This window comes from Phacochoerus africanus, chromosome 12 (assembly GCF_016906955.1).
Source record: "Phacochoerus africanus isolate WHEZ1 chromosome 12, ROS_Pafr_v1, whole genome shotgun sequence".
NCBI lineage: Eukaryota > Metazoa > Chordata > Mammalia > Artiodactyla > Suidae > Phacochoerus > Phacochoerus africanus.
Window position 1 is genome coordinate 53,181,427 of NC_062555.1, and position 12,002 is coordinate 53,193,428.

The 12,002-nt window shown below is 47.0% G+C and overlaps 1 protein-coding gene across 2 annotated transcripts in view; it reads left to right on the top strand.

The window, feature by feature from the left end:
• Positions 1 to 12,002, top strand: part of FRMD4A (FERM domain containing 4A) — a 358,568-nt gene that overhangs the window by 150,696 nt on the left and 195,870 nt on the right. The gene's annotated exons all lie outside the window — the stretch shown is intronic.

Below are 12,002 nucleotides of genomic sequence, written 5' to 3' on the forward strand. Positions count from 1 at the left end.
TCCTAGGATTATGGGCTGTCTTCTCTAACCCCATCTCTTAGTGGCCCTTGGCAGCATAGTTATAACTCTCTACTTCCGTTAAAATAGAGGAACAGGGAGTTTCTGTTGTGGCTCAGCAGGTTAAGAACCTGACTAGCATCCACGAGGATATGGGTTTGATCCCTGGCCTCACTCAGTGGGTTAAGGATCTGGCATTGCTGTGGCTGTGGTGTAGGCTGGCAGCTACAGCTCCACTTTGACCCCTAGCCTGGCAACTTCCATATGCCACAAGTGTGGCCCTAAAAAAAAAAAAAAAAAAAAATAGAGGAACAGAGCGTTCTGTGATTCTGAGAAATGGAGCAAACTTCAAAGGGCCTGGTTTTCAAGGGAATTAAAGACAGTAGCTGGAATATTGTTGGACATTACACAGTGTCCCTAATCCTGAAAAAAAAGCAGAGGGACAGAAGCATCAGGAGAGTTTTGTTTTGTTTTGTTTTGTTTGGTCTTTTGTCTTTTTGGGGTCGAATCAGAGCTACAGCTGCCAGCCTACACCACAGCCACAGCAGCACCAGATCTGAGCCACATCTGCAACCTACACCACAGGTCATGGCAATGTGGGATTCTTAACCCAGTGAGCGAGGCCAGGGATCGAACCTGCAACCTCATGGTTCCTAGTTGGGCTCATTTCTGCGGCGCCACAACAGGAATTCCATGCATCAGGAGAGCATTAAAGCTGCACTGTGGTGTACGGTTGGAGCCTTTGAAATGCGGCCAGTCCAAATTGAGATGGGCTGTCAGTGTAAAACATGCTCCAGATTTTGAAGCCTTTGTATTTTTTTAAAGAAGTAAAATGTCGTGTCAATGATTTTTATGTTGATGATTACATATTGAAATGATGCTGTTGGGGATGGGCATGTGTGAGATCAAAGAAATACATAATTCAAATTAGTCTCACCTATGACTTGTTCCTTGTTTCCAAGTTAGAAAAAAAATTTTTTTTCTTTTCATGGCCGCACTTGTGGCATACGGAAGTTCCTAAGCTAGGGTTCTAATCAGAGCTGTAGCAAGGCCATATCTGAGCGGCATCTGTGATCTATGCCATAGCTCATGGCAAAATAAGGTCCTAAACCTACTAAGGGAGGCCAGGGATCAAACCTGCATCTTCACAGAGACTATGTCAGGTTCTTAACCCAGTGAGCCACAACAGGAACTCCCATAGTTAAAATTTCATGTTGGGCTTCCATGACATTTCTGTTGGGTATGTCTCTAAAGGGTATTTCAGGGGTTCCCATTGTCGCTCAGTGGTAACAAACCCAACTAGTATCCATGAGGATGCAGGTTCCATCCCTGGCCTCACCCAGTGGGTTAAGGATCCGGCATTGTTGTGAGCTATGGTATAGGTTGCCGACTCTGCTTGGATCCCGCTGTGGTATAGGCCAGCGGCAATAGCTCTGATTTGACCCCTAGCCTGGGGACTTCCATATGCCACAGGTGCGGCCCTAAAAACAAAAACAAAAACAAACAAAAAGTAGATCATTTAGGAGCTCCTGCTGTGGCATAGCAGATTAAGAATTCAGAATTGTTGTAGCTGTGGCTTGGATTCGATCCCTGGCCCCAGGAACTTCTATATCTGTGGGTGCAGGAAAAACAAAAGTAGATCATTTAAGTGAGAGGGAAAAAACTGAACTTAATAGGCTTGTTTAAAGTTATCCAGATTTCCTATTGGATGTCTTCCACAATAATGGCATTTTACGGTTCTTTATAGACTTTTTCTGGAGCACGTCTTATTTAATTTTCACATTAATTCTGAAAGTAGATGCTAACTCAGAGGAGAAAACAGAAATTCGGAAAGATCAATTAACTTCCTCAAGGTCACAGTGTAGTAGGTGCAGCTTGAACACTGATCCTCTGACTTTCTAGCCTGTTTTCTCTTGCTGCACAGTAAGAAGTATATACGATAAAAACCTGAGACCTGAGATGGTTCATATGTAGTGTGGCTGCCATGTTGGCCCCAACGACCACCTTCATGAATGACTGGAATTGAGAGTTCCCTGGTGGCTCATCAGTTTGAGGATCCAGCATTGTCAGTACTGTGGCTCACGTTCAATCCCTGGCCAGAGAATTTCCACATGCCCTGGGTGTGGCAAATAAATAAATAAATCATAAACAAGTGCCTTGAATTGAAGACTTAAAACCTCATCTCAGGTCAAAAACTGAAGACGGGCTTACCAGGGTCATTTCGTTGCTTTGAACTCAGTTTCTGATCTGCGTGGTGAAAAATTGCACCTTTGACACCTGAAGGTGGAGAGTTTCCCCACCGTGTCTAAGCCTGAGGGTGTCGGGTATGGAAGAAACTTAGCAGCAGATTAAATAATTCTTGCCTGCTCATCACTTTTCTCTGCCTGACAAAGATGCTGTTGATACCGGCCGGCTTCAGGGTTCAGTAAGTTCACAGGGGCTCTGGATGCAGGAGCACCGAAGGCAGAGTAAATGCTCTTACCTTTCATAGGCGTAAAAACAAGCTAAGATTTCTTTAGAAATCTGGAACTCTAGTAGTGCCGCATAGGATAAAGGAACAGCCCTGGGTTCTTTGCATGTGCATGCCCGTGTACACACCGCATACGCACATACACACCCATGTATACACCCATGTACACACCCGCATACACACCGTACACATCCACATCCACACCCACGCACACACCATACACACCCACGAGCACACCACACACACCCATGTACACACCATACACACCCACGTACACACCCATGTACACACCTGCATACACACCTACGTATACACCCACATCCACACTGTACACATCCACATCCACACCCACGCACACACCATACACACCCATGAGCACACCACACACACCCATGTACACACCATACACACCCATGCACACACCTGTGCACACACACACAGTACACACCCACGTACACATCCACAGCATACACACCACACACACACCATACACAACCATATACACACCCATGTATACACCCACGTACACACAATACACACCCATGCACACACCTGTGCGCACACACACGGTACACACCCACGTACACATCCACAGCATACACATCACACACACACCATACACAACCATGTACACACCCATGTATACACCCACGTACACACAATACACACCCATGTGCCCACCGTTGTATGCACCCACATACACACCATACACATACACCATGTGTACACCTACAGACACACCATAAACACCCATGTAGGGAGTTCCCATTGTGGCTCAGCGGAAACAAACCAGACTAGTATCCATGAGAACACACGTTTGATCCCTGGCCTCACTCAGTGGGTTAAGGACCTGGCATTGCCATGAACTGTGGTGTAGGTCACAAAGGTGGCTCGGATCTGGTGGAGTGGTTGTGGCGTAGCCAGCGGCTACAGCTCCAATTCGACCCCTAGCCTGGGAATCTCCATATGCTGCGGGTGTGGCCCTAAAAAGCAAAAAAACCCCAAAAAACCAAAAAAACAAACACCCATGTATACAGTCATGTATACACCAGTGTGTATACACACTTTCACACCCATGTTCACAGCCATATACACACCCACATACACACTCACCCTCACCCACATCCTCAGCTACCTCTGTTGGTTTATCATATTCTTCTATAAAAATACAAAGGCTCATTCTCTACTAAGGAAGCCAGGAATCCCCCCTAGACACACCTTGCCAAGAAGAAAACTCACAGAATTGATGCTACACCTTCACTGAGAAGGCTAGTCCGCTTCGCTCCCTGCACATCTACTAGAGCGGGGGGTGGCTCTGCCATCTGTCCCTGTCTGATCAGGAGGTCCCCAGGAGGTCCCCTCTCAGCCAGGGCTGCGAAGCCATGTGCAGAAGCTGGGAGCAGACTGAGGGCCCTGGGTGTTTTGAGCCTTCTGTCTGGGACCTCCCAGGCCACCCGGCCACCTCATACAACAAGGGCCAAAGGGGAGTTAACCAGCGCAGCTGTGGGCTGACCGCGAACGTCGCCAGGATCGCTGTCACCATTTATTAGACTCCTGGCTGCAAAGCCGGGCACGCCCCCACATGAGCCAAACAGATGTTTTCCAGCCCCTGGGGCGGCTGATAATATTTAACATCTTGAAGGCACATGGTAAAGCAAAAAGATGTTTATACAGGTATAGAGTAGAGGCAGAGAACATAGTGGTCACTGCAGAGAATCGGAAGGTCATTCTGTGCCCTGGAGGAATAAGAAATAGTCCTAAAGCACACCCTTGGGTGCTATGGGCAGCTCGTGGGTGTCTCCCTTCGGCAAGAGGAAAGAGGGACCTGTACATCCTCCCTTCTCCATTGAGGGCCTCTCTGTAAGGGTTGGTGAGCTCTGCTCTGCTCAACAACAAAAGAGAATCCCAGTCTCCGCGTGGGGCTGTGACAGAGAGAAGAGTGTCGGGGTACAACAGATTGATGCGATCATCTGGGGACACCCCCCTCCCCGCACACCCCAACATTCACGCACACACAGCTCCAGGAGCAGACAACTTAGCCAGGCACAGGGAGAGGAGAGAAGAGCATCTCCCAGACAGTTGGGGTCCAGGCTTTGGTTGCCTAGCAACATATTCTTCGCCCCCCCCCTTACTCTCCCTCCACCCCCATTCCTCCGTTTCTGTGTCCCGTGCTCCCTCGATGTTAATTTTAACTGTTCTTTAAATATAGTGCCTGGAACAATTTGAAATGGCCAATATTTGACCGACTTGGTCCTACTGAAAGGACAGTTTCGTGTGATTCAAAAGGAGGGAGAGAAAGGAAATTTCAGGGGAGGAGAACATGCATCTCCCTTTCTCCCAGGATCGACCCTTTGGAAAGTTGCTTTTGTGGTCTTCTTTGTCCTTTTGTGTTACTGCTGAGTTATTTGTGTCTTTGATCCTTTTACCAGATCATTTCCCCAGATTCCCTAAGGTAGCCCAAAGCAGTGTTTGCAGAAAGGAGCCTCAGGGGATGGGTGTGAACTGAAGACTGTGGGTTGAGTCTCTCTGCTCAAGAGGGATGAGAAAGGCGAGGGATTAAAAGCGAGCTCAACACACCGTGCAGATCACAAGACGTGAATCATTTCGTTAGTAGGGGAGAGACCCACATCAGACACGCACATGCACACCCCCCCCCCGACCCCCGCCAGAATAGAATATGGAAATGGGGAGTGAGCTGGCCATCTGGAAGGGGTGACTTCACGGGAATCTGTGAGTTAACAAAATCTGGGTGTTTTTTCTTTTTCACCCGTAACTCACAGATTGATTCTTGGCTCTTGGCTCCATTCAGATACTTGCTCATTTGGTAAATCTCACTTATTCGTCTCTCGTTGTGCCCTCTGGATCTCAGTGTGCCTTCCTGGGGGCAAGAGGTCATGTCTAGAGGTGAGGAATTGTTATTCAGGCTGTACAACTTGTTCACACCCAGGGATGGGTGTTCTTCCTTCTAAAATGGGCTGCATGTTCTCACGATTTGCTCTCCAGTGGCTGCGACACCCCCCCCTTTTCTGTGCATTTATATCAACAGCATGCCATCCTTCCTCATGCGGGGGAATTTGGGAGGCAGAGCTGTTGGTTCTGGCAGCTTCTGCTGCAGCGCATCCCACCAGCCCAAAGATGGTGGGAAGGGACCCCTCTCCTGGGAAATACGGTGTGGTCCGTATCAGAGGCAGAGGAGGAAGGAACCAGACGTCTGAGGGGAGCTCGGCTGCCCTGTACCTTCCCGACTCTTCCATCCCCATGGCCCTGCCTCTTAGCCCTTGACTCTCTCTGCTTCCCGGTTTCCTCACTTGCCTGGTCAAGAACTAACAGTTTCATTAGTTCAGAGCAACAGGGGAGATTCCCAGATCTTGCCACAGCCCCAGTCCCACACCTCAGCCACCTGCTAGGGACAGGCAGACCTCGGAGGCGTTGCAGGTGTGGTTCCAGGGGCTGCAGTAAAGCAAAGTCACGCCATGTTTTTGGATTCCTGCTGCATATCCTGTTTTATTTTTTAGATGTACAAGTGAAAACCATTTTTTACTTTCTCTGTCTGACTTATATTTTTAAGCATAAAACTCTCCAGGTCCATCTATGCTGTTGCACATGGCACATTTTCATGCTTCTTTATGAGTAATATTCATGGGTGTGTGTGTGTGTACCTTGACTTCTTTATCCATTCTTCTGTTGATGGCCACTTAAGTTGCTTCCATTGTCTGGGCAATTGTCTGTAATGCTGCTGTGAACATCAGGGTGCCTGTATCTTTTCAGTGTTGTCATTTCCTTCAGATACATACCCAGGCGTGGGATTGCTGGATCATATGGTAGTTCTAGGTGTCGTTTTCTGAGGAACCTCTGTACTGTTTTCCGTAGTAACTACACCAGTTTACATCCCAACCAACAGTGGTACTAGGGTTTCCTTTCCTCCACATCCTCGGCAACATTTATTATTTGTTGTGTTTTACATGATACCATTCTACAAAAATATTGGATCACTATGTTGTACACCTGAAACTAATAAAAAATTATAATTCAACTGTACTTCAATTTAAAAATTGTGTTTATGCTATACTTTAGGCTATTAAGTGTACAATAGCATTATGTCTGAAAACAATGTACCTATTTTGGGAGTTCCCATCGTGGCGCAGTGGTTAACGAATCTGACTAGGAACCATGAGGTTGCGGGTACGATCCCTGGCCTCGCTCAGTGGGTTAAGGATCCGACATTGCTGTGAGCTGTGGTGTAGGTCGCAGATGAGGCTTGGATCCTGCATTGCTGTGGCTCTGGCATAGGCTGGTGGCTACAGCTCCAATTAGACCCCTAGCCTGGGAACCTCCATATGCCACGAGAGTGGCCCAAGAAAATGGCAAAAAGACAAAAAAAAAAAAAGTACCTATTTTAATTAAAAAAAAAAACTTTCATGCTAAAAATGCTGACCACCCTCTGAACCATTAGCAAGTGATAGTATCTCTGCTGGTGGACAATCTTGCCGAAGTGTTGATGGTTGCTGACTGATCAGTATGAAAGTTGCTGAAGCTTGGGTTTACTGTGACAAATTTCTGCAAACAATGATGGTTGCCTCATCAATGGACTCTTCCTTTCATGAAAGATTTCTCTGTAGCATGCAGGGGTAAAACCCACAGTAGAACTTCTTTCAGAATTGGAGGCAGTCTTCTCAAACCCTGCCACCGCTTTCTCACCTAAGCTTATGCCATATTCTCAATCCTCTGTTGTCATTTCTACACTCTTCATGGCATCTTCACCATAAGTAGATCCCATCTCAAGAAACTACTTTTCTTTGCTCATCCATCAGAAGCAACTCCTCATCCGTGGAAGTTGTATCATGAGATTGCAGCAACTCAGTTCCATCTTCTAGTTCTAGTTCTCTTGCTGTTGCCACTGCATCTGCAGTTACCAGGGTAACATCAATGATGGTCAGGTACAACTACCAATGAGAACGTGTGAAGTTGTGCGAGAATTGCCAAAATGTAACACAGACAAGAGGGGAGGGAAGAGGGGGAAAAAAATGGCTCTGATAGACCTGCTTGAGGCAGTGTTTCCACAAACCTTCAGTTTATGAAAACAAAAACACAGTATCTGCAAAGCTCAGTAAAGTGACGTGCACTCCAACGAGGTTTGCCTGCAGATGGAAGTGACCATCTAGTGGCAGCGCCAGGTCCACAGACCCAACCCCCAACACGAATCATACATCCCCTGAAATCCAGGTTAGTCCTCTCTTTCTTGCACCTGCTTTGGAGGTGAGCCCACTGTTCTCCAAGGCAACCAAGCTTCAGAACCCAGGCTCCTTTTTGTGCCTTCTTCCTTAACTCTTTCCCCTCCTGAAGCCTTGCCGATTTCCCCCTCTTAAAGCAATACCTTTTCTCTATTCCCACCACCGTCCTTGTGTAGACACAGAGCAGCGCGGACTCAGCATCATCAGCACACTCCTTGTCCTCTTAGCTTACATCCGGTAGCAGCCACCTCAGCCTCCTCCATAGATCCATCCCAGTTTGTCTGCACATCACGCTAGATTGTTCTTCTCTTCTCTTGAAGTTCTACTTTGTGCCGTGTCTTTACCCGGAAGCCTCAGTACTTTGTTGGACCTTCGAACCCTTCTCTTGGGCTCTTACTTCCCTCCATAACCTGACTTGGTCAGGAGCGGCATATGAAAAAGGCGAAGGGGGTCGTGTTGCCCCATACTGCCTCCTCTGAGTGTGCCCTGTTGTGTCATAGTTGCCACCCTTATACCAGAGCAGCTGGGGTCCTGCACTTGATAATTGCAGGGAATCGTGTATGTATAGTAATAAGCAGACGCAGCTGTGTGATCCTGCCGTAGTCTTTTAGACAGACCACTGGTTCCCAAGCTGCTTTTCGTTTATATCTAAATGGAGGAAGTTGGAGTTCCCATGGTGGCTCAGTGATAACGAACCCCGCTATTATCCCTGATGCGGGTTCAATCTCTGGCCTTGCTCAGTGGGTTGAGGATCCGGCGTTGCCATGAGGTGTAGTGTAGTCGCAGACAAGGCTTGGACCCCACGTTGCTGTGGCTGTGGTGTAGGCCAGCAGCTACAGCTCTGATGTGACCCCTAGCCTGGGAGCCTCCATGTGCTGCCTGTGCAGCCATGAAAAGCACACAAAAAATAAATAAATGCATAAAGTCTGAACCCCTCCAGCTCGTCCCCCACCACGAACAGAGATTCACCTGACGGGGGCGGGGGGTGGTTCTTGGCAGACCCCACAGGGTTTGGAAATCATTATTCTAGATTGAAACCAGCTGATTGAAAATACAAGTATCCTTTGCTTTCTACTAGTGAATACATTCTTGAACGGTTAAATGTGACTCAAGCTTTTATTACATAAACCATTCTTTAAATGCTTTGGGAAATTTTATAGCTTTGTGATTAATCATCGCATCAGCTAATTGAGCCCTTCTTTCTGTACCAAACTGTTCTAAGTGTCTCCTATGTGCTGAATCATCAGATGCTAATCAGCTCCATAACTCTGAAGTAGGTAACCATTACTCTCCCCATTTTTCAGAGGAGGAAGTTTAGGCACAGAGCATTTAAGTAACTTATTCAGGGTAGCACAGCAGGTAAAAGACATCTGTGCAAAATCAAGCCATCTGGCTCCAAGGAAGAACAGCTTGTCACCAGTAGGCTGAGAGCACAGGCTCTAGGGCCAGATGGCCTGGCTTCAAAACCTGGCCTGAATTCAAATTAGCCAAGGTCCTGGAGCTACTGAGTTAATACTTAATTGTTCTCTTACCTCAGCCAATCAGGAAACTGAAGGAAAGCTTCAGTTTCCTTATCTATAACCAGGCAGTCTTAACTGCCTCCAGGTTTCCTGCTGCAGTTTTATCTGGAAATTGATGCTAGAACCTGCCTCCTGGAGTTAAGACTAGGGTTCAGTGAATGAGAATGTATAACACGTTCAGGAGACTTCTCGGCCCATCATGGGCAATCAGGTGCCTAGACTGGACCACTCTGTTGCTGTGGTAACCTGGGCAGACCACTTCTCTGTAAAATGGGAATGTTAACTACCTCAGCCTTTGAGGAAATGCTACGGTAATTTGTGATGTTCCTTTTCCTAGTAGCTGAGTCTTCATTATGACTCTGTACAAGACTATGTGGAATATTTCTAGAGTTCAGTGCAAGTTCACTCAACAAGTGATGGGATCGAGTGTCTCCCGAAAATGTCTTAGGAGTTCCCATTGTGGATTAGTGGGTTAAGGATCTGGTGTCCAACACAGTGTCCACGAGGGTGCGGGTTCAATCCCTGGCCTTAGTGGGTTAAGGATCCGGTGTTACTTCAAGCTGCAGCATAGGTTGCAGATGTGGCTTGGATCCAGTGTTGCCGTGACTGTGACATAGGTCATAGCTGCAACTCCAACTTGACCCCCAGCCCGGGAACTTCCATATGCCACAGATGTAGCTGTAGAAAGGAAAAAAAAAAAAAGTCTTCATTGCTTAACCTTTTAGGCTTCCCAGCACATTTTTCCCTAATCGTTTTACAAACACTGGACACTGGTTATCACTTCTCATCCTTCCAGTGTCATATACAGCTCATATGACAAAGCTACAGGCAGGACTTATTTATCTACTAGTTGCAGTTTGTACCTTTAAACACCATCTCCCCAGTTCCTCCAGCCCCCATCCCCTGGTAACCAGCATTCTGCTCTCTGTTTCTGTGAGTTCAGCTTTTTTAGGGTCTACATGTAAGTGAGATCATGCAGTATTTGTCTTTCTCTGTCTAGTTTATCTCACTCTGCATAATGCCCCCAAGGTCCACCCAGGTTGTTGCCAATGTAAGGTCTCATTCTTTTTTATGGCTAAGTAATAGTCCATTGTGTGTGTGTGTGTGTGTGTGTGTGTGTGTGTGTGTGTGTGTGTGTGTGTGTATCATATCTTCTTTATCTGTTCATCTATTGGCAGACACTTAAATTGTTTCCATATCTTAGCCATTGTGAATGATACTGCAGTGAATATGGGAGAGTAGATATCTTTTGAAATCCTGTTTTCATTTCCTTTGTGTGTATGTACCCAGAAGTGGAATTGCTGGATCATTTGGTGGTTGTATTTTTAATTTTTGTCAGAACCTTCATACTGTTTTCCATCATGGCTGAGTCAGTTTACATTCCCAGCAATACTTACGTAGGTTGGGTTGAATAGTTGGTCATGAGACTGACCTACAACCCAGTCTCCAGCCTCTGTCTCCTCCCTGGACAGTGTTGGTCTTTGTGGTGACCAGCCTTTACCCAGGTCATCTCATTAGCATAAATGCAGGTATAATCCAAGGGGATTGTGACTCATCAGAGGTACCTCTGGGAGTTCCCACTATGGCCCAATGGGATCAGCAGCATCTTGGGAGCATTGGGACACAGGTTCAATCCCCGGCCTGGCACAGTGGGTTAAGAATCCGGCATTGCTGCAGCTGTGGCTTAGGGCTTGGCTGTGGCTCAGATCTGATCCCTGGCCCAGGAACTCCATATGCTGCAGGCCGGCCAAAAAAGAAAAAAAAATTTTTAAAAGATACTTCTGTTACTGGTGAAATCCAAGGATTTAAAAGTTTCCCTCCCAGGAACCAGAGACAGAAGCCAATCAGATTCTTTATTATATAGCTATAGCTAATGAGATTGGCATCCAAAATCTGAAGGCCAGCCTGAGATTGTTGAAACAAAGACCGAAGTTAATACTACTGGCCCCAGGTATGTACATTCACACCAGGGCACTGCTTAACTATGTCACTCTTAGCTCAGGTCAACTCAGGCCGCCGTAATGAAATACCACAGACAGATTGGTTTAGACAACAGAAATTAATTTTCCCACAGTTCTAGAGGCTGCAGGTCCAAAATCGAGGTGGCAGCAGGTTTTGTCTCTCCTGAGGCCTCTCTCCTTGACTTAGAGACGGCCGCCTTCTCCCTGTCCTCAGTGGCCTCTCCTGTATACACATGTCTGGTGTCATCCCCTGTTCTTATAAGGTCACCAGCCCTACTGGATTAGAGTCCCACCCTTAATTACTTCTTTAAAGACCCTGTCTCCAAACACAGTCACACTGGCGGATGGTGTGGGGGGGTGCTTTAGCATGTGAATTTGCTGGGGCGGCAGGGGGACATAGTTCAGTCCATAAGAGTAATCCTAAGCCAGTGACCGCTTTGAGCCTTAACATCTAACTGCAATTTTTTCAAAGAAGGTAAGTGAAAGTAAATACAAGTTGGAGTTTTGTTGTCATTGTTGTTGTTTGTCTATTTAGGGCCGCAACAGCGGCATATGAAAGTTCCCAGGCTAGGGGTCAAGTCAGAGCTGTAGCTGCCAGCCTGCACTACAGCCACAGCCATGCTGCATCTGAGCTGCTTCTGTGACCTACACCACAGCTCATGGCAACACCGGATCATTAAGCCACTGAGCAAGGCCAGGGATCGAACCCACGTCCTCATGGATACTAGTTGGGCTCATTAAGCACTGAGCCACGATGGGAACGCCAAAAGTTGGAGTTTCTGCTTTGGCACGGTGGGTTAAGAATCTGACTGCAGTAGCTCAG